The sequence below is a fragment of the Bacillus rossius genome, chromosome 13 (genome assembly GCF_032445375.1).
Source record: "Bacillus rossius redtenbacheri isolate Brsri chromosome 13, Brsri_v3, whole genome shotgun sequence".
NCBI classification, from domain to species: Eukaryota; Metazoa; Arthropoda; class Insecta; order Phasmatodea; family Bacillidae; genus Bacillus; species Bacillus rossius.
In genome coordinates, this window is record NC_086340.1 from 23,559,035 (window position 1) to 23,583,551 (window position 24,517).

The 24,517-nt window shown below is 39.3% G+C and overlaps 1 protein-coding gene across 1 annotated transcript in view; it reads right to left on the bottom strand.

The window, feature by feature from the left end:
• Nucleotides 1-24,517, bottom strand: part of LOC134538377 (uncharacterized) — a 182,287-nt gene that overhangs the window by 56,845 nt on the left and 100,925 nt on the right. The window lies entirely within an intron of this gene.

The following is a 24,517-nucleotide window of genomic DNA, read 5'->3' on the forward strand; positions in this document are numbered from 1 at the left end:
GCAATCTGCTAATGGCGAAAACTCTTGACTGTGGGGAGGGGGTGGTGTTGTTTGTGAAAAATGGGGAGAGGATGGGGGGGAGAGAGCTTTCTTCCTCCATAAAACAGAAAACCCGGTCCTTAGTGGCAACACGCCAGGACAGCGTAGCACGCTATTTTCATGAAGTGCCGGCCACCGATAAACAACCCACCCCCCTCACAAATCATACTCAAAAAGACTGCAGTTGCGGTGAAGATCACGTGAATGCGAACATACAGGCTATAGCAAGCAAGCTCTTTAGACTCGGTCGGAATTCGGCCGACAAACTTCAGCTGTAGATTCATCACACAAAAAAAATTATAACATATATATACGACTTATGATATGAAGAAACTTCCAAGGCTTTCAGTTACGTTTATCTCATGTTCAACTAAACAAGTCCTACAACTACAGCAAAACCTTTTCGCTGTTTTAATACGAGTTGTTCCTTTTTTGTAATATTTGGCGTAGCGGAGTAACACATTTATTTTCGGTCGGTAGAATCCAAAGCGCTTGAAGTTCACGGCGCTGCCCACCGCGCGTCCTCTCAGCCAATGGGAGTGGCGCTTTCATGCCAGCGAAATTCAAATTGCCGCGCTAATGCTAGCGCCTGTAACTCTGCAGGGTTGCGTTTCTGGACATACGTGCCTCGACACAAATTTCTTGCTTTAGCATTCCCTACCACACATACAGATTAAATTTCTCTGTTTCCGTAATATATAAATAATACTCAGTAATTTCGTAACTCAGTGATAAAACAAGTAATGATTACGGAACATCCGTAAAAATTGGGAGAGTTTATTACCTACATAAAATTTATAAGTTATGGCTCTAACGCCATCCAGGTATTTTCCAAGGAATTGGGGACCGGTGTAAACAAAGGAAGGATTTGTATATAAAAAAAAATCCCTTATAGTCCCGCGCACTGCGCAAGGAGGGTGGATGGAGAGACCACGCGTTAAGGTTCGTACCGCTGCTGACACACTCGGGTGGTTCCGAATTTTCCGATAACTGCTTGTCGAAACGAAACAAACGTGGAACATAAGCGCAGCGACAGCCCCCTGTAACTCAACTGCAGGCGACACAAAGCACGTGGGATTGGCAGCCAGCGGAAAAAAGAGCGATCAGCGAGAAAATAACGGCCCTGCCCAGTTTCCAGCCCATTGGAGACAGACAGAGAGACAGAGAGAGAGAGAGAGAGAGAGAAAGAGAGAGAGATGAGAAAATATCCTCCGTGGAGCAGTGCCACTGTTTACACTGAGCGCACACAGTCATTATGGTAAAGACCATGGCTGGCGACAATATAACTAGTTTTTAATAAAGAACGCATGCTCTGGAATCAAACCCAAAATCTCATCTTACAAGTAGGTAATTTGAGACATTATTAAAGTGGAAATTCCTCAAGAAGCGACGACTTCCAATATCATAACAATTATAAAAAAAAACTACTACTTCTATAATTCTATTAATTCTAAGGAAATAATCACAGTAAGTTATAAATAGTCATACATTAAACCCTCCTCAACTATCGGATAGCTGATCCAATAACTCGGAAGCAATTAAAAACTCTTATGAAATGAACTGCTGCTACTATGTAAAGTGTGTTGTTTTTGCGTCAACGTGAAGCAATCATTCATCGGTGGAAACAAATTATGATGAGAAAAGTATTTTTAAAAAAAAGGTAAAAAAAAATTAGCAGTGTGTTCCAGAGCAATCAAATCGGTCACATCCGCTGCCGGCGGGCAGAAGTTCCCGCGGGAATAAAACTCGCCGACGAAGCTGTACCGTGCAGTAGAAGTGGGACATGGAACAGGCAATAACCGGTGTCCCAGACGTGTCCGGCTGCATGCGAGGAGGTAACATAGCCCGCTCATGTCCGCACACGCTGGACTTCCCCCCTCCACCGGGCCGGTCAGTGTGTCACGTACACAACGCCTCGCCAAACACTCGGACCGACTTTACCTGCACCTGAGGGACTCACACCCAGGGGCGTAGCCCGGGAGGGGGGGGGGGGGGAGTTTTAGAGGTTAACCCCCCCCCCCCCCCAGCACCAAATCTTTAATTAATTTCTTATTCATCACTCAAACAAATTTCATATTAAAATTAATACAATTTTTACCATTACAATATTTAAATTTAAGAACCTAAAACTGCTAAAATAGCACTATTTTACACCTTAAAATCCAAATTTTCCCGGGAGAGGACCCCCAGACCAACCGCTTTAATTCGGGGGGGGGGGGGGGGGGCATGCTTCTTAACACCTCCCATACACAAATCCTGGCTACGCCACTGCGTCACACCTACCCACGCAGCAGAGCTGTGCAAACCTGATCTCGTGGGAGACAGTGCGATGGGATATCCACTACAGTGTCTCACTCTTAGTTTGCAGAATAAGTGGAGACCACCGTTGCCAGATTGATGCTACACGGCTTATTTTTCATTTTCTTATACCTCCTTTGTATTTTTGTTGTTGTTCTATCACTAATAGTTCGGACAGATATCCCTACGTGTAATAATTAGGGGATAAAAAGTCGCGCAAGTGATGATTACGAACACTTGCGCTCCTTTTTTTTTTTACAGACATTGCATTACAATTAGTGAATATCTACTGAAAACCACAAATTCAAGAGAGGTATACTGTTGAAGGTTTAGAAATAGCCCTTTAAATCAACATGGCGTATGAGATCAAGCATTCATATTTTAAAAATTGTAATTAATAACTTTTAATTTTTTTTAATTATAACATTTGTTAATTTTTATAAAACCATAACGTAGAGCATATTGACTGCATTATTACAGTTGAAGTCATTCTGACAGAGAGTGAAAATAGTTCACAGAAGAAGCTATTTTTAGCAGTCGGTCACTATTAACAATGAGGCATTCCATTAAAGTATGTGCTGTGCTGAAACAGAACCAAAATTGTTAACACTACAAGATAGAAAAATATTCGTTGACAAAAACTGTTTAAAACCAAGTTGGCATATTGCAGTTACGTTACACAAACTTTTCAGTTGATTTAAGGAACTTTCTGTTAATATTATTTTTTATTTGGGAATCAAGAATCAGGAAAAATTATATATATTTCGTAGTAATTGTAATGCACTGTGCAACTTAATCGATAAAATGGCAGGGTTGCCGGTTTCAGTTTCGTGGTTGATCGCTTGTTCCATAACTTGGGTACAGATGAGGCGCCCATGGATTTCACGAACAGAGACTTACTGTGCGCGCGTGTGTGTTATAACGACACGGAAATTTAATGTCAACTGAACAATGACAGCGTGACTTCTGTTTAGATACCTGATGGTTTGCGGGGTTGGGGGAAATGAGGCTAATGGGAATGATGGAGAGACGGAGGAAGATGAAAGAGTGAGAGAGAGAAAATAAAGAGAGAAAAGAGGAAAAGAGAGAAAGGAAAGATTAAGATAGAAAATGAGAGCAAATAGAGAAAAAAAAGGAGAGAGAAAATAATGTGTGAGAGAGCGAAAGAGAGGAGAAAAAAAAGACAGGGAGAAGAATGTTTCCCCACCGGTTGTGTCCCGCATCATTTGAGGTTTCCTTTCATACGCAAATAGCTGTGGCAGGGTTGAAGGAAGAAAAAAAAAAAAAGGTTGAACAAATGCCATTTCTCAGGCAGGCAGGTGTCGTGTAGGCATCCACAACGCTCCGCCCGCATTGCGAGCAGAAAAGCAACTGCGCCGGCACTCACCACTCGAACAGGCCCAGCGCATATCCCAGAACAGCGGGAAACTGCGCAACAACCAGCGGCGACACTTGGCCACTTGGTCTTCAAGGACGGCGGACAGAACGTTTCCGTCTGTTCGCGCACAGGCAGGTGCATGTTCCACCGAGCAGTGCTCAGGCTCGAGTTGACGAGAACCTACCACTCTCGACGCCGCGTCGGGTCGGAGGCATCCTGGAAGCTTTCCTCCGGGGTCACGTGTCGACTGTCGACCGAGCCACGCGAAGCAGTTTCAAAACGACGGACTCGTGTTGTTCAAATCCTGGTCCGTGGTTTCCTCAAATGCCGACGGATGCTTTCTCACAAGCTCTGGCTAGGGCCATGTTTTATATATGTAAGCGTATTCCATACACACTCCACACATACGTAACGTCTTATATTACGGCAGTGTCTCCGGTGTAGGACCCGTCGGTTAACCATGTCTGCTATGCGCAGACAAAATACATGCTCCCATGCACTTCAATACATTTCGCTGAGCACAGTAACCCACCTACCACACTCGTAAACGTTTTACGAGCGGTTGTAAACTTGTAATTGCCTCAACGACCTCAATGCAACGGCATGCTCGCTAACTGCAACGACAAAGCACATTCTCAACGTACCGTCAACCTAACAAGCTGGATTTTGGTAAGAAGTCACACTTTAAAAATTAATTTCGTCCGTGCTTACATGAGCTTATATTCCACAAATTACATTTATCGTAACGCGACACTGAAATAAAATTCACACTTATTTTTTTCTAAATGTAAACTTGATCCACTGACGGTATTTAGTCTAATTTAATAGTTGTGCGAATATTCTTTATAAACCTTGTAGCCTTAAAAGACTTGCAACTTAACCCTCAGCATCGTCCATACGATCAAGATAAAACTCATGCTTCCATCTCTCTCACACACGCACCTTTAAAGACGCTATTTTCTAGGATCACTTAGGGCAAATAACGCATAACATACGCACTTAAGCAAAATGTTCTGTTCTAGTATTCCAGGAACGGAGGTTTAATCATTTAGTTGGTTGAATCATTCTAACAAAAACCGGGTCGTTACCAGAACGCCGAAATACCATAACGCCGAATGTCAAAATTGACCACAACGCCGACAGCTAGAAAACTGGTGTGTACCACAACGCCGAAATAACAACTGAATGAATTTGTGTGTGTTTCTTAAATGTACCTTAACGCCGAAATACCACAAACAAACATAACCTTACCTAACCTAACCTAGCGTAATATAACCTAACCTAACTTAACCTAGCCTATCCTAGCTTAACCTAACCTAGTCTAACCTAACCTAGTCTAACCTAACCTTTGTGGCAGTCCTGCAATGACATTTTTCAGCGTTAGTGTATTTCGGCGTTGTGGTAATTCGGCGTTAGTGTATTTCGGCGTTGTAATTCGGCGTTGTGGTACACAGCAGTTTTCTAGCTGTCGGCATTGTGGTCAATTTTGACATTCGGCGTTATGGTATTTCGGCGTTGTGGTGCGTCCCCACAAAAACCAACTTCTTGATTATAACAGGAGGATATTGCTCCTGTCCAGACATTTCGCGCGAGGGCTTCTGGGATCGTGACGGAAGACAACGTTGGGAGAAGAGGTATAGGGGAAAAAAAAAGGGGGGGGGGGTTTATACAGGTAGAAAGCTGCGGTCAGATGACTGTGTGTTCGCTGGAATGTCCTGACACCGCATCGGCGTGATTCAAGAGGAAGCCAACCCGGAACCACTGGAATAAACGAACGCGTTCCTCGCTTCATTCTTCCTGGGCGGACACAAGAAAGTCACAGAAATTTCACATCTGCTGTGTAAGTGACAATTAGAATGGGGGAAGAAAAAAAAACCAGTGAACCGCTGGAAAATAATCAAAGGAATGTATTCATAGTCCTATTGAAACCAGATCTCTCATCTCTTTCAAAGGCAAAACCGAATTCCCCCAGAGAAATTCTTACCTCTCCGGAAGTTTTTTCTATAGTATTATTCTTGTGGCGATCGGGGTGAATGCCAACGACTTATTTAGCCAGTCAATTATCAACGTTTTGGAAACGAAAACACGCCCAATTATGGCGAAATTAGGTCGGCTGAAAAATTGAATTCGTGGCCATTGAATTCGTCATTCGTGGCCATAAATGCGTAAAAAAAAGGTACAGCCAAGAGCTAAAATTACCAAGCAAAATCGACTTCAAGAATACGTGATTTATTTTCGAAATGTTTTGTTGTTGTAGTGAGTGCCACATACTTCGCGCGATAAACAAGATGACATGGTTAAAATAAATGATGGCAGCGTAATTGTTCAATTAGCTTATCATTAAAGTAGCGGAGCTGCAAACCGTGCCAGATTATTAGTCTGCGAAGTGCTGGTTGGTCGCCTGACTTCTACGCTACAGTCAGCTGGCTGGACGACACACAGAACTTTTATCTTATTTTATATGAATGCTTTTCATTGACAAGTATGACTCAACATAAAAAAAATTGGAATGACAACACGGAACGTATTAAAAAAGCACAAGGTCAAGGCGCGTTTACAACAAGCACAGGTAAATGCGAATTCATTACACGATTTACTTGTCGATAACAAGGTGAAGAGACGGACACACTAAAATTGCTCATTCCTTGTCTTATCACTCTGGTACAATCTTTTCTCTCATTCTCATCATTTCGAGACACGTTCCTAGAACAGAAAAAAAACTACAATTCAGGTACACAGGTGGTAACTAGCCAACTTAGGCTTCTTTTTCTTCTTCTATTATTTCAAGTCGGGGAATTCGGGGAAAGAACAGGCAATTGCCTATTTACGCAACCAACCTAGCATTCACCTAATAAAAAACAAGAAATCATTATCGCGAATAAACGTCCAACGTTTTACCTCGCTCGGTACCAACACAAGATTGTGATTACAAATTCTTATTGTACCTACCGACGACTAAGAAACAACAAATAACGACTAATAGTCAAACATAGTTCTAACATCATAAAAAAAAAACTCTCCAGCGAGCCGCGTGTGCATGGACTCACGACCACTTCTCACAGTTCCAACCGACACGACCTTACTAAATGTGCCATGCAGCAGGGGGGCGACGGTCTCTGAGTTTTGGCGGATGATAAATAGCATGAATTGTAACGAAATAAATCAATGAAAAGGACTGAAATGTGTGCAAATGGTATCTTCTTAAACATATTAATGTGAAATAACTGAAATAATCTTAAACTATACCAATGGAAAACAAATAAACCCACATATACAGAAGTGAGTCCGAATTGGACCAATAAACTTTCACGGCAGGTTCACCACAAAAAAAAATTGAAAACTTTCGTAAAAATTATGGTTCAAAGTGCTTCCCAAAGTTCGTATAAGTACGTCTTTGAAGTAGCAGCTGAAAAAATATTATTTTATCACAAATAATACTTAAGTATTTAAAATGGAAAACTAAGCGTCTGGATAATGTTTAATCAAACAAATTTTTTACAACCACGGAAGAAGAAAAAACTTGTCGCTGTCGTAAAATGATTTCATTGAAATAATTGGGCAAATCTACGTTTAACTAAACTTCAAAGGCCTTGGGGAAACACTTATTCTGTTATGCCGTACAAAAAAAAATGTTTTCCAAGATATTTTTCATTTGACGAAACTGCTGACGAAGTTTGGTCGGTCGTATCCTGACTCGGCATTCAGCTTTTCATCTTCAACTTCAAAGGCCTTGGGTCAAACACTTATTCCGTTAGTCGTACAAATGTTTTCCAAATATATTTTTCATTTGATGAAGCTGCTGAGGAAGTTTGGTCGGTGGAATCGTGACTCGGCATTCAGCGTTTCATCTCCAACTTCAAAGGCCTTGGGGGAAACACTTATTCCGTTAATCGTACAAATGTTTTTCCAAGATATTTTTCACTTGATGAAGCTGCTGAGGAAGTTTGGTCGGTCGTATCCTGACTCGGCATTCAGCGTTTCACCTTCAACTTCAAAGGCCTTGGGGGAAACACTTATTCCGTTAATCGTACAAATGTTTTTCCAAGATATTTTTCACTTGATGAAGCTGCTGAGGAAGTTTGGTCGGTCGTATCCTGACTCGGCATTCAGCGTTTCACCTTCAACTTCAAAGGCCTTGGGGAAACACTTATTCCGTTAGTCGTACAAATGTTTTTCCAAGATATTTTTTACTTGATGAAGCTGCTGAGGAAGTTTGGTCGGTCGTATCCTGACTCGGCATTCAGCGTTTCATCTTCAACTTCAAAGGCCTTGGGGAAACACTTATTCCGTTAATCGTACAAATGTTTTTCCAAGATATTTTTCACTTGATGAAGCTGCTGAGGAAGTTTGGTCGGTCGTATCCTGACTCGGCATTCAGAGTTTCAACTTCAAAGGCCTTGGGGAAACACTTATTCCGTTAGTCGTACAAATGTTTTTCCAAGATATTTTTCACTTGATGAAGCTGCTGAGGAAGTTTGGTCGGTCGTATCCTGACTCGGCATTCAGCGTTTCACCTTCAACTTCAAAGGCCTTGGGGAAACACTTATTCCGTTAATCGTACAAATGTTTTCCAAGATATTTTTCACTTGATGAAGCTGCTGAGGAGGTTTGGTCGGTGTAATCCTGACTCGGCACAGACGCCGCTCCAGTGCGCAGGTCTGGCGGCGGTCCACCCGAGAGCCAAGTGGTCCATGGTGCCGCGCCGGACCTCGAGATGTAGGTAAAGGTCGGCGGAGAGCGGAAGTGGTCGAGGATGGAGATAACGAGTGCACGGGGCAGCGGGGGGGTCGCCCACTGCAGCTGCGCGCGGTCAGAGGACAAGCTTCTGGCTTTCTGCAGCCGACCGGCGACCGTCGGAAACACGTTCATGCTGGACGGGCGCTATGCGACGGACGTGAACATTTTTTTTTTTTTTGACGTGACGTCTAATAAATCGATGAACGCCGGCTGCACGCACGAAAAAGTGTGCCGTAAAGCGCATTGTCCCGTTACGCTCATTGTACGCTTGCGCCGCATCTATCTCTCTGCCACTCGATTAAAACAACCATAGATTTGATTTTTTCGAGGCACATTAAACTTGAAACACTCCCATTCGTTTCCTACCTTTCTCTATCATCGTCCTATCCTTAACAGAATAACACAGATTGGAAGAAGTTAATTAGCAAACATGTATAAAAGTTATAGTTAAAATAATCTGTTCGTTAAAGTAATAAACATATTTGAATTAATGAGTGCAAATAAAAGTAAATTTATCAATTAAACTGTAGATTTATTTTCACTCCTTCTTCGTATCCATACAAAATAGTGATAATTCAATAAAAATGATTCAATTTTATTCATAAAAGTATGCAATCATTTCATCAATGTTTTGTTTTGACGTCACGTTAAACTATCGTCCGTAAACCGACTTTACAGACAACCAATATTTTTTCCCTAATCAATCAAGTTCGACGCATTTGTGACATCAGCGGTGCAAAAATGGCGGACCCGATTAAGACTCTATCCGATTAGAAAGTTTTTGATGTGTAAACATTTTAGCTCTCGGTAAACGGAAAAATGGTTGGAGTTATTTCGTGAATGGAACGGAAATGTGTAACCACGGTGCTGTCATCTGCGGCGGATAGCGCGAACCAAAGCTCACAAATGCGACGGGAAACTGTTTAACGAATCTCAACAAGATGGGACAGTATTTTCAATAAAAAATTCTTTGTAGAAAATCTGAACCGACGTGGGGTTTAAAATTTTTTTCAAGTCTTTTTCGTTTTTATCGGAGCCGTTTCATTATATAGTTTTAAAATTTCTGTCTGCTAATCGAATGTTTCGATAGTCGATGTGGCGAACGTCTGATGATTCAAACAAATGTTTATCATAACGGTTCATTAAAAAAACTTTCACACATTGATGGATGATGTCTATGTTGTGGGAACGTTTTATATTTATCTTCTGTGTTACTATTGTCGAGTGGTTACAAATGGCATGTTTACGATAATGCGATATTTTGCTGTCGCATCGCATCCTTCTCTTCGCATCTGTTGCACTACTGTCATTCCAGTATAAAACTGAAGCCATTGATTCTTACCACTGTAGTGATAAGAAAATGAAAAATCATGCTAACTCAATTGTTGACGAGTGGCAAATCAGTGAAATTTGGTATAGAGCATATGCTTGGGATGACGGATTTACTTACAGTTCAGAGAAAACTCCACTCAATTATTTTTTCAAATATGCAGATTATAATAAAGCAGTGTTAAGGTATTTGCCATCAAAATATTAATTTTTGGAGCAGCTTAAATTATTGAAAATTTCTGCACCTAAAAACCAAAAGATCCCAAGTCCAAATATGAAAGTTTTTTTATTTATTGCAAAATGCATTAAAACGTTTGTTATACACCTAACCGTTACATCGTAACTGACTCAAAAAGTTTCTAAAGCATTTAGCGAAAGTTATAAGAGCCCAAGTCCAAAGCTTTAGTTACGCCTGACAAACGCAAATCACTTACAATGTTACGTACCTTTTACTTTCTGTTGATGTATAGAATTATATTTAATTCAATAATAAGAAAGTAAAATTTTTAATGTAACTCTTTTTTACATGCTTTATATTAGGTTCACCTGCATGTTTGTTTGTCTGTCCGTCTGTAACTCTTTCGACTAAGAGTGAGTGGCTATTCACAGTAAAATGTCCCACCAATTTATTTGTTCGTTAGCCGAGCGGTCTAGGGCGCGCGACTTCTGTGACGTCAGCTTTCGGATTCAGCGATCGTGGGTTCTACTCCCGGCCACGCCGAAAAAATAAATTTTTTTTTTTTTTTTTTCCGGTAAATTCTAAGATTATATCCATACATCTAACTGTAAATGATCCGGAGAGACTTTACCATTTATTTATGACGTTGCAACTCCAAATAGTTATCTAAGATGGTAATAGGTAGTGTCGGTAACTCATTTCCCTATGATAATTATACATAAATATAGTTTAAAAAACTAAAAAATCATGCTTTTAAAGAATATAAAACTAAAAAGTTAAAAATAAATATAGTTTAAAAAACTAAAAAAAAACATGCTTTTAAAGAATATCAAACGAAAAAGTTAAAAATAAATATAGTTTAAAAAACTAAAGAAACATGCTTTTAAAGATTATCAAACTAAAAAGTAAAAAATAATTTTAAAATTTAATTTATGACAATAGTATATAAGCAATACTAGTATAAATGAGAAAAAAGCATGGGGCGCTTAATATACAAAAAATATGGCACAAAGCGCCTCAAGCTTTTATCTCATTTATACTAGTATTGCTTATATACTATTGTCATAAATTATTTTTTACTTTTTTGTTTGATAATCTTTAAAAGCATGTTTCTTTAGTTTTTTAAACTATATTTATTCTAAAACAAATGGACTACTATAACAACATAATTGCACCAATAACAACTACGTACAGCGTACAAGTGAAAGGAGTAGAAAAAGAACTATAGGTATGCGAGTACAAGTGAGAGCATGGAGTCGCCATTAGTTATCATAGTTACCTCATAGCATAGCTCTGCATCTAACAAAATTCATGTTGCTTCTGGTTGGCCAAATAAACCAGCCAATCAGAAGACAAGAGGCTACTGATTTGCCTGCACCTCCAGCCAATCACAGGAGCCCAGCTCCGAATGGCCAAACCAACAGGCCAACTAGACGAAAGAAAGGCTGTGACTGGCCCACAGCTGCAGCCGATCAGTAGACACTCCTCTCAGGCGAGAGTATTAAAGGCAGAAGAACTTGTAATAACCTCAGTAGGTAACTCTACCCTGATGATGGCGACTGCAATGTCGACCGAAACGTTGGACGCGGCTACAACCCAGAAGCCAAGCTACTTCAGACAATGGCCGCGAAAGCCTCCAATATTTATTAGTTATCACGACTCCACATAATACCAGAGTCGATTGCGCTATCATCGTCTTGGCCAACTTGCACGCCACAATGGCTCCCATCGATGTTTTCAAATTACCTCTGCTATTCACGCGAACAATGAATGATCCCTGCGATTGCAACGCCCTCGTTTATTGCCCGCCTTGTTCCACGTGAACGTAAACGCTCATAATTGGGGTCTTCAGCGAGATTAAGGGCAAGGGAAAAACGAAGGTCAGTTCTCCACTAGAATTATAAAAAAGCTTATTAAAGCAGTAGCCACGTTAATAGAATGACTATTAAAGAACCTTAGAACCAATGAAGGTGCAAGCATGTCGATACGATCAGTGCTAAAGTGATTTACTAGGTAGATTAATTCAAAGTCTAAATTTGTTTTTCAAGACAAAACAAATTAGCCCATAGGAACAACTTTTCAACAGGACTATCTCACATATTTGACATTTTCTAAAGTATAATATTTTTCCTGAAAAGCAAACCTTTTCTTTTAGAGGTAGGCTCTGTCTATACCAAAATTACGTATTACCTACTGTAGGGCCGCGACGTCTTGGCGTGTCGTTTTGCGGGGGAGCGGGGAAGAGTAAATGAGAGGGGAAGCAGCTGCGCGCGCACGTCAGCCGCTATGCGGTTCATAGCAAAAACATCAGGCGCCACGCTCTCAGTCTGAAGTGAGCAATGGAGCCCGACGCAGGACATTCAAGATACAATAAAGTAATACATAGTGGGTAGAGGGGAATTATAAGTAGTGTAATCAAGTGTTGTGATGAAGCTGCCAACAAATGTCTGCTAGTACCTCTTGCAAAAGCAACCGAAAGAGCTGCGCGATACACAGGTATAAGCCAAAGATCAGTTTCGCGCATCCGAAAACACAACAGAGAGACGCCAAATAAAAAACAAACAACAACATTATACGTTTTTAAACGCATTCCCCGTAATTTCACCCGCGGTTTGTTTGTTTTGCATTTGGCAATTTTCCAAACTTTCTGCACCGCTTGTTAGAATATTTGTTGGCTACAAGTGTAGCCAATATTGCTACACATTATATTGCATTATATTACATGATATTATATTACGCTATATTACGTTACATACATTATACAAACACATACATTATATATTGCATTATATATTTTATTATATATATGATTTTATGATATATATTAATGTATATTTTATTATATATATGATTTTATGATATATATTAATGTATATTTTATTATATATATATGATTTTATGATATATATTAATGTATATTATATTAATATATTATTTATTTACAATTTATATGTTTATATTTACATATATGTAACACTCCTTAATTTGACCGTGAAACAGCCTCTCGTGTTTAATTATTCATTTCAAGCCAAAAAAAATGGGAAACGTTTGTTGTCAGTTGATGACTTTGATAGAAGTGCGATCAGAGACACTAGCCACGAATTTTATGCAGTAAAAAAAGTGGTTCCCACAACAAGGAAATTACTGCCAGTTTTGAAAGAAAAAATCGAATGGAGTTGGGGAATGACATCGCTGCGTTAAATACTCAAATAAATGGGTTTTGTGTGGAAAAGAAGCCAAAATAAGCGAATACTTCTTCTCGAAAGATCTGACGTTGTTGCTTGGCGATCACGGTACCTGACTCAGATGAAACAGTGCAGGGAGGCTGGGAAGAAGATATTTGACATGGATGGATCCTGGGTTGACACTAATTTAACCTTTCAGAAATATTGGCAAAATAAAGGTGACTTTGAAGGTGTAATGGCAACAGGAAATGCACAGACTGATAGTTGTAAGCGTTGGTTCTAGGGAGGGCTTCCTTCCCGGAGCCTCTCTTGTTTATAAAGCAAGCACAACAACAGGAAACTATAAAATACGCGAGGATGGTTTGTTATAAATATGGTTTTCGGCCCGCTCGAAATGACTAAAATGGTTCTTTCAGAGTGCTGTTATGGAAAAAATACCAACCCGTGTGCATAAAAGTGGTAAGGTTCTTGAAGTGCGTGAAAGTGTCATGTCGATCGTCTTCACATTTCAGCCAAACCAAATGGAAGAGAAAGCATCAGCGAGGGAGTTACATGCAAGTCTTAATTAATTGTATTTCCTACAGCAACCTACAATTACAAATTTAGTTCTTAACTTTAAAGAATTGTATAGCTATGTTTAACTATGTTTAACTAAGCTGCCCAGTCGAGCAAATGGTGCACTACCTTTAAATAATAAATTACCGTAAAGCATTATCGCATCTTTGTATCATTAAGATCTGCGCTGTGTTGCACCGTACGTGAGATTGTTCTCGACCAATGTTATCGGAACGGCATGAAGACTTCCAGGCCGTTGCTATCAGCGGAGTAGGCAAGGCGGGACGTGTCGATTACAAGGTCGCTGAGCTCTAGGGAGTCCACCCGCCAAGACGTCGCGGCCCTACAGTACGCAAACTGTTAAAAATTGTCATCACATTATATTAACCAAACATTAAAATACTTGTTGGATATATATACTTACAGCTAAAACTTTTTTTAACAGCCTTTAAAAAAAGGAGGTTCTCATTTAGACCCGTATGTATGTAAACGCAAAACTTTTTATTGGATGGACCAATATGAACTATTGTTTTTTTATTATTACCTATTTGATAGGTAATGCCTTTAGGGTGGTCCCATATTTGATTAAGATCCTATTGAAACCTTCCGAGCTGGAAAACGGAACTCCTCAACGGACGACAGCAAATGCAATCGTAGCAAAGAGTACAAAAGGAAGCGACAACTAAACGGTTAGACAAGTGAACATGCCACTAGCGGCCACACATCCAACTTAAGGCTCGGTCTCATAGCAGATATACAATGGGAAAAAGTGTTCATTTTGCTGCACTCTTAGCACAGATTAGAAACATCTTAAAGCATCAAATTAATTATCTACAGCAAGTAGACATTGTTGACATTGGCTGCATAGTAAATGTTAGCGGCTTAACTGTTTTTAATAATTTTTAAAAAATGTTATATTTGTTCATTTTTTAATCATCAAAAAATGGTTTTATTTTACAATACAGCTATTGGAAATATTACGACGATATTGAATATATATACATTTGTGTACATTCGATAGATGGTTTGCTTATAAACAGTAATTCAAATATTTATATTTAGAACGCGCGACCCTGAGTCCTATTCCCCCACCACCGGCAATATCCTTCCCCTCCGCGCTCCGGCAGAGCGAGAGCTTGGACTTTTGCAAGGGGGGTTTAGGGGGTGGGGTACCACCCGCTGTGGCCACAACTTACCTGCGACCCTCTTTTTTTTTTTTTTTTTTTTTTTTTTTTGCTTTCGACAATACACGAAGATGTACAAAGTGGTCGGCCGGGTGGATTATGTCTTTCCCGCGTTCCAGGTATTTGTTTTATTGTTTTAACTTCGTCGTCGCGGGAGCAGGCCCTGTTTAGCTCGAGACGACAAAGCACCACCGAGTTTCATTCTATACAAAGTACCAGTTTGACCCATTATCCTGATCAGGATCTTCAGGATTAGCGATTTTTTATACCCGGAGACACGGTAGTGTCTTGCACCATGTACTCGTATGAAATAAAGTTTCCAGAGGGAGCTTAATAAATTATCGTTTAAAAGTAAAAACCACACATTAATGATAAATTGATCTAAAATGTAAAAATAAATAATAGTTTGAAAACTATAAAAAAACACGCTTTAATAGAAAACCAAACTAAAAAGTAAACAATAAATAATAGTTTAAAAACTAAAAAACACGCATTAATATAAAACCAAACCAAAAAGTAGAAAATAATTTTCAATAAATTTAAATTAAGAATAGTATGATAAACAAAAATAAATTATTGTAAAAAACGTTGGGTGCTTGATGTCAGTTGTTGTAATATTTTATTGACAGATATTGGTAAAAGTAGAGTCATTATGGAAATATCTTAAAAAGCACCCCACGCATTTTTAAAATTAAATAATTGTTTTTGATAATCACACTATTCTTAATTTAAATTTATTAGAAATTATGTTATACTCTTTATTTTAGTTTGGTTTTCTATTAAAGCGTGTATTTGTAGTTTTTTAAACTATTTATTTTTACTTTTTAGTCTGTTTTTCTATCAAAGCATGTTTTTTAATTTCTTAAACTATTATTATTTTTTTAACAGAAGTACAATAATACAAACTAAGGTAATTACTTAAATTAGATAATTTACACTTATCTATGGAGGTATTAGCTACTTCAAAAATGTATAAAATTACACATACAGAATTTTGAGATTTTAAAAATAAATTATAGCCAAACATTTAAAAAAAATATTTTCACTCGACAATTCGACAAGATATATGATGCTGGTACACCACACACAAATTACTTGTAAAATGTATATTGTAAATAATGTGTATTGTCACCATAAAATTCTTGCCAGCTAGTTTCGAATTTTTTTTAAAAAAATGTATAAAACATTTTTTACTGTATGTATTGTTTTACCGAGTAGGCTGTTCACGGTAAGATTAGGTCTTCTGAAATCAACATTTGAAAATTGTCCCTACCTGACTGTATGTCCCTGAAACTAAACGTACTCGCCGACAGTTATAAACTGCGTTGTGTTAGTATTGACGAGGGGAAACTATTTGCATATAACTATTTACAAACAAATTGTACCAGCGTACTGTTTATAATTTTTTTTTAGGTATTTAATAGCAACCATATAAATAAACTGTTTTCTATTGCACTTCGCAGTACGCATTTATCATTATCCGTATATGGTGACCTTTTTTTTTTCTCCAGAAACATCAATGATGTTGATAAGAGTACACAGAAATGTGCATATTCCTTTAAAGGTAGAAGTATTGTTGATATCGGTTTCCTTTTCCAACTGTTAAAAACCTTAGATGATCACATTCCCTTTCATTGTTCATTGAAAAATATGATTCCCATTTCTGAGAAAAGAGAAGGCCTGAATTCGGGAAGAGTACTGAAATGCCAATGGGGCGATTTGAAATCCACCGTTTGGACGAATATAAAACGGAGCTCTAAATCCATGGATGTAAACACTGCTGCTATGTCAGCATCAATAAGTACTGGTGGAGGACAGTATCAGCTAGAAAAAATTATGACTAAAATGGATATCCCATGAATGTCACCTAACACATTAAAAAAATATGACGATTTGGAGGAACATTGGGCGAAGGCTGCGCAAGCTGAAATGAAAACAGCTGTGAAGGAAGAAATTGAAGAGGCCAAGAAACGTGGTCACAAAGAACATGATGGCAATCCATTACTCACAGTTGTAGCTGTTACTGCCGGGGGAAGAGATCTTACAGAAACAACTATAGTTCACTTTCTGGTGTAGTAAGTACCAAATCTGTACGATATTATTTATTTATATATATATATATATATATATATATATATATAATCGATTTTGTACTCCCGCTTTACTCCATGAAATGCAGAACATTTTCACGCTCCCTTGTTTACAGCATGACATTTAAGCGGATAAGTTTAGAATATGGTTCTTCGACATTTTGCATGTAATCGGACAACTTTTTTCATTTGGAGACTAACTTGCGTTGATGTTTACATTCTTTTATTGTAAATTACTGCGTCTTAAAACTAATTATACAGAAAACTGAAAACGTTCCCATACATCTATTCAAGAAGACTTGGGACGTAGTTTTTTTTTAGTGAGACTCAGCTTGTATGCATATGCGCGTATCTCAGGAAGTAGGCCTAAACGGTGTGGGATTATGTTTTTTTTTTAAATAAAATTTAAACATTTATTATCTATGGATGATCCTTTAGATTTTATCCTATTTAGTATATGAAAAGAAAACAAAATTGTTAAAATAGTCAAAAAGCGCATATTTAAATCTTGCCTGCGTAGTTTCCTTTAAGTATTTTTAATGGCCGAATTTGACGTGTTATGAAAATTACATGACAACGGTACAGTGTTTTCAAGAAATGCAATGTGTTTATGTGTCGATTTGCTGTTTGGCATTGGTAAAAGTAAACCTCGCACTTAGCCTGTGAGATAACAACTTACAAGAAGGAAGAGGGGGAGGGGTGCAGTCCGTAAATACCGGTTCCATGCGTTGGCGAGGGGTGAAGGGGGACCAAGGGGCGAAGGAAAACCTACCTCCCTCGCTGATCTAGAGAGGGGGTAAGGCATTGTGTTGTGAATTCTGCTCATCTTTCCACCCCTCAACGGCCAGAGCGCCGCAAGGACAATTTCTCATGACTGAGACCGAGCCTTAAAACACAGCTCAGCTAGTGACTTGTGTGGTTAGTTGAACAGCTCGTTAGGTTCTAAATCACTCCAAACCAGTCTATTTGGGCTCTTCAAACGACTTAAGAGCCACGTTTGTTGACCTTTAGCAAACTTTCTTGCCAAGATCTATGACGACCTTAGTCAGTGTATTACCCTGCAACTTATGTACAGTTACAGCCCAATTTTTTTTTGCAGCGTTTTGAAGAATAAATGAAGAAAATCTAGTTCGCACTTTCCCCATGGCGGGACTAGATCAAACAAAACCTTATGTACGCCATTTTATAGTATGTATGACAATATACTAATTTACTAAGTTTTCGCAGTCTGGGTGATGACAGGCTGGAGTAATTAATTTGGGGAAAAAATGTCAATCACTGTGGATTTCGAAGACTTTTCCATTTTTTCTCCCCAAGGCAATTTCCCGACTTTTCGGTGACTTTCCAAAAATGTGGACACCCTGCAACGGAACACACGACTCGGAATTCTAAATATGGCGCAGTTTATACGAAATTCCGGTTACCTGGATCTACGAAGAACAATTCTTTTATTTTGGATAAATTCTTATTGGGGGGGAAAAAATGGGGTGAGGCTGTGTCATGAACACGGCCGAGTGTTGTACGTGAATAAGTGTACGTAACAGGTAATATTTTCTATACAAAATATAAAATTCGCTATTTTTACATTTTAAACACTATACATATTTACTGTAACTATTTTACACTAAAGTTTTATATATGCAATCGATAGATTTTGACGAGAGCTGACGAATGAAACTCAAACGAACGTCGTAGCTTCTCCGAGTCAAAAGTTATACTAAATGGAAATCTCGAAACGCAGAAAAAAATGACCTCAAAATGGCGGCGCTTTCCCCCTCCACTGCGCGCGATGCGTCACAGTCCTCACTTAGCGTAACGAATTCTTTGATCCTTGGGCTATCCAGTGGTGTAAATAAATTTTGGACGAAGATGATAAGATATGTATCTGCAATACCAAACTGTATCCCCTGATTTTGTTATCATTCGTTTCTTTTATTTAATTTCCTCCCACTATGGAAGCAATTTTAAAAATAGTATTCACGTCAAAAATTATACACTGTAATTTCCAACAGTGTGGAAAATTGTGTGTGCAGCGCTTGCGAAACAGGGACACACAGGACGATACGATGCAGACGTTTCCCGCCTGCGCGGTACAGAACGCCGCACTCATCGTTGGCAGAATGCGCTTGCTAGCTGTAGCTAAGGGCCCCACGAGGCAGCGCCCAATCCGAGTGGGGCGAGGCTATTCCGACCTGCACTCGCTATCGCAACCTCAGCCGGCAATGCCAGCCCAAGGGAATAACAATTTTCAGCTACGTTGTTGCAACAAGTTTACTAACTTTCTTTTTTTCCCCTTCACTTTATTGATCGAAGAAGTACTAGAGATAAATTGAGATAGAGCGAGGTATAGAGCTATATAGAGACATATATAGAAACAGATAGTATATATGTAGATATAAAGAGATAAATAAAGATAGAGATACATAGATGTAGATAGCGATAAATATTATAGAAAGATGGATAGATGATTTGTATATGTGGAACTACTTCAAACATTTTACAAAACAAAACTGAATGAGTCATTGCAATGCAGGCCGAGCATTAGCTAGATAATGGAATCTTTTCAATATTTTTAATCTCTTATTTTTCAGCTTTTTTCTATATTGCTTTATAAAGTCTAAATTACATACAGACCAGGTAAATAACTATAAACTGGCAGAACAACGTCTGTCGGGATCTGAAAGTGATATAAATTAATTTTCACACTTGACATTCAAATTAAGAAGACAATTACTAACTACACCCTGTGTTCAGCCCGGGCAAAGCCGGGTATTGCAGCTAGTAACGAATAAAATTGGCATATTAGCTCACATGACGTTTTAAGTCATTTAATGTTATTCTTGAATTGCCTTTTTCTAGTTAATTTTTTTTTGTATAAAAATATGAAAACAATACAATGACAAGTAAAACATTTTGAAGATCTACCCATTAAGGTAACAAAATAAATTGTGGAACTAACTCAATGCTACTGGCTACAACATAACTATTCCTTTTTTTTAATGGAGAAGATTGATTAATTTTTTTTATAATACGCCTTTATGTCCAAAAAAAAACATTTTAAATGAGAACTATTATTTGTAAGAAGCATTTTGACTTTTCAGGTGCCATATTTCTCAAAAATTATGAGAAACTGACAAATTTATATATATATATATATATATATATATATATATATATATATATATATATATATATATATCAGAGCTGTAATTGGTCACCACGCAATCAGTGGCATTGCCTTTTAACCTGAATTCATTAGTTAATGAATTTCCATGCACGTTTGGAGGTTAATTATAATAAATTTTCCATACATTAATCATTTAGAAAAACAGTCAGGTAAATATTTATAGTAAAACAGTTTGAGTAAATGCGCCAAGGACGGCATACTTAAAGGTAAATTTCGTTTGATTCCACAGCTGGATAATGCAAGCAACTTTACTTTTCCCTTTTCAAAATATTCCTTCATAGAATGTATTAATGATTATAGACATAGAGGTCATTCAAGTATATGGAGTGATGCGATGAGGATGATGCGAAGACGAAATGAATAAGTGGAAGAATGGAGTAGGGGAATAAGAGACTGGGAGACTACATCGAAAAAAAAAACACCGGCTTATGGGAACGTCCACTCCATTTCCCAGCAAGGAATCTAACACGGATTTATTTCCCTGACAGGATGCGAGTGATCTGACCACTTTAACATTGCGGTTCCCTTTCTTCATATACCAGTCTGTTTAAATTCGGCGACGAGAGCAGACGCCAGATCCCGAAACGTTACAGCTTTTTGTTTTTGTCGTACGAAGCCTGTTACGTGTCGCTGTTTTGTCGTCGCGTCATCCAAATTATCTGTTTAGTATCATCGTCGAGTTCGTTTGTTTGTCGCCGAGTTATCCAAGGTTTCTTTTTTAATCTGTATTTACTGTTATTGTTGCACGTGTCTCGTCGTCGTCAGCTCACTGTGTTCACCTGTGCTGTGTTTCATTTAACTGACTACTAAATTATTATTTGAAATCAGCTGATTTTAGCTGGTTCTTCCTGTGCTTGTGTGTTCATTCTGCTGCCCATTCTTGTGGGGTTTTTCTATGGCATTCAGTGTCAATTAGCAATGGCGTATATCCAAGGAATAATTGTTTTAAATCACTCTTTCCTGTTGTAAGGACCATTCGAAGAACGTATTCTTCATAGACTTTCGATTGAGTAAAAAAAAAATTAAAATGGCGGGTGAGGCCGAGTCGACGGACGGAGATAAGGTCCGACGGGAGATAAAGACGGGGAAACCCACTAGTCGGTGCGGCGTGGGGGTGAGGTCAGACAGTAATAACGGTGCCGAGGTCGCGGCGTCAGACAGCACCACGCCTACACTTAACGGTAGCCATACACGTACCGGCAGGCCTGTCAGTTACGCATGAACAGTCCAGACGTAAACCGTCCGCCTGTTGAACTGAAAACTCCATACACATGCCGGATTGCCTGAACTATCTTCAGGCCAGCCAGCTAGACGGACGTGTTTTCGTTCGATCACCGGCCGCCGGCGCCGGTTACCTGTGGACTGTTCAGGCGTAACCGCCAGGTCTGCCGGCACGTGTATAGACTGACAGGTCTGCCGGCACGTGTATGGACTGACAGGCCTGCCAGCACGTGTATGGACTGACAGGCCTGCCAGCACGTGTATGGACTGACAGGCCTGCCAGCACGTGTATGGACTGACAGGCCTGCCGGCACGTGTATGGACTGACAGGCCTGCCGGCACGTGTATGGACTGACAGGTCTGCCGGCACGTGTATGGACTGACAGGCCTGCCGGCACGTGTATGGACTGACAGGCCTGCCGCACGTGTATGGACTGACAGGCCTGCCGGCACGTGTATGGACTGACAGGCCTGCCAGCACGTGTATGGACTGACAGGCCTGCCGGCACGTGTATAGACTGACAGGTCTGCCGGCACGTGTATGGACTGACAGGCCTGCCAGCACGTGTATGGACTGACAGGCCTGCCAGCACGTGTATGGACTGACAGGTCTGCCGGCACGTGTATGGACTGACAGGCCTGCCAGCACGTGTATGGACTGACAGGCCTGCCAGCACGTGTATGGACTGACAGGCCTGCCAGCACGTGTATGGACTGACAGGCCTGCCGGCACGTGTATGGACTGACAGGTCTGCCGGCACGTGTATGGACTGACAGGCCTGCCGGCACGTGTATGGACTGACAGGCCTGCCGCACGTGTATGGACTGACAGGCCTGCCGGCACGTGTATGGACTGACAGGCCTGCCGGCACGTGTATGGACTGACAGGCCTGCCGGCACGTGTAAGGACTGACGGGCACGCCGGTACGTCAGTGCCTTTTGCCACGGGCCGGGCGACTGCCCTACGCCGCAGGGTTACAACAGCACATTTCCATCAACTTTGCCTGTGTTTCCTGTCTCACCCGGCATTTTATCACCCCCCCCCCCTTATGTGACAGACTACCTGTCAGGATAATAAATATAGTTTAAAAAACTAAAGAAACATGCTTTTAAAGATTATCAAACTAAAAATAATTAAAAAAAAGTTAAAAATAATTTTAAAATTTAATGTATGACAATAGTATATAAGCAATACTAGTATAAATGAGAAAAAAGCTTGAGGCGCTTTGTGCCATATTTTTTGTATATTAAGCGCCCCATGCTTTTTTTCTCATTTATACTAGTATTGCTTATATACTATTGTCATAAATGAAATTTTAAAATTATTTTTAACTTTTTAGTTTGATAATCTTGAAAAGCATGTTTCTTTAGTTTTTTAAACTATATTTATTTTTAACTTTTTAGTTTGATATTCTTTAAAAGCATGTTTTTTTAGTTTTTTAAACTATATTTATGTATAATTATCATAGGGAAATGAGTTACCGACACTACCTATTACCATCTGAGATAACTATTTGGTGTTGCAACGTCACAAAGAAATGGTAAAGTCTCTCCGAATCATTTACAGTTAGATGTATGGATATAATCTTAGAATTTACCGGGGAAAAAAAACCTTTTTTTTCCGGCGTGGCCGGGAGTAGAACCCACGATCGCTGAATCCGAAAGCTGACGTCACAGAAGTCGCGCGCCTTAGACCGCTCGGCTAACGAACGTAATTAAATTAGTGGGACATTTTACAGTGATAAGCCACTCACTCTTAGTCGTAAGAGAGACAGAGAGACAGAGAGACAGAGAGACAGAGAGACAGAGAGACAGAGAGACAGAGAGACAGACAGACAGACAGACAGACAGACAGACAGACAGACAGACAGACAGACAGACAGACATACAGGTGAAGCTAATATAATAATAAAAAGCATGTAAAAAGATGCGTTGCAATACACATTATGGTGGAGTAATGAAGATTCAAGATATAATGAAAGCCCCTTGACAGCTTTCATTTTAGCCATTTTCTTCTGAAGAAAAAAACCGTTAAACAACAAAATATGGAAACATAACTACTCATTTTTCTTCAGCGTATTTTCAAATGCTTTTCGCAAACGGACACCCCTCGGATATCGAGCTGTTTATAAATCACTATCAAGAAAGACTGATAGCTACTCTTTCGAACACAGATATTGTCAATTTCCCAGTGTTTTCCAGGTTTTTACGACACTTTTTTTTTTAATTCCCTGAATGTTCCTCTGTTTTCCAGGGTTTCCTTGCCTGTAGGAACATTGCTAAGACATTCAGGGAAGTCGGTGCGAATTCCAGTTCCGCCATATTGACCTTGGCTCGCCCTTTCACCAGCGAGGTCGCTATACGAAAAGTTCACGTAATTTATTCCGGGCCTTAACTGGATTACAGTTCATAACCGAATGATAAGGAGCAACATCATAGTAACCGCATACGGATACGCATATCCAGACCTATCTCAAAACATGAAGTGCGTTTCAAAACAAATAAAAAAAGGGGGGGATCATATAGTAAAGTAACAACTTTATACCAACGTATAATCTACGGCTGCAAACAAAACAAAGTAAAAAAAGTGCACAGGACATAATTCCAGGGAGTTTTAACACTTTCGATTTAGCAAGACGCAGTTATTAATTTACTTGCAAATGCAGGGTGTCTAACAAAACCCACAAACATAATTCCCCAACTTTTTGCTGACTTCTTCCGGACATTCATAATTTTTCCTCAGATAAAAAAAATGCGATAGCTCTATATAAAATCACAAATATAATTTTTTTTCACAACTTCCCAACATTGAAACAGTCACAAAACGTAATTACGAATCATTCAATGTCGTTATTAATTACAATTGAAATCCACCCTCACATTAAAAAAAAATCTACTCAAAAATACTTGGCGCACATACCATCACAATAAATACCGAACCCAAATACATATGCACTACAAAATATTATGGATTAGCAATACAGCATCAGCAGTAGACTATTTCCTTTAAATTCCCTGTCCTAACGTTTGTTTCCCTGACTGGCGTATCCAGGAATACAAAATTCCCTGTTCTAAAGTTTGTTTCCGTGACTATTACCTGATATTTCCACAAATAAAAAACTCCTTGTCCCAGCGT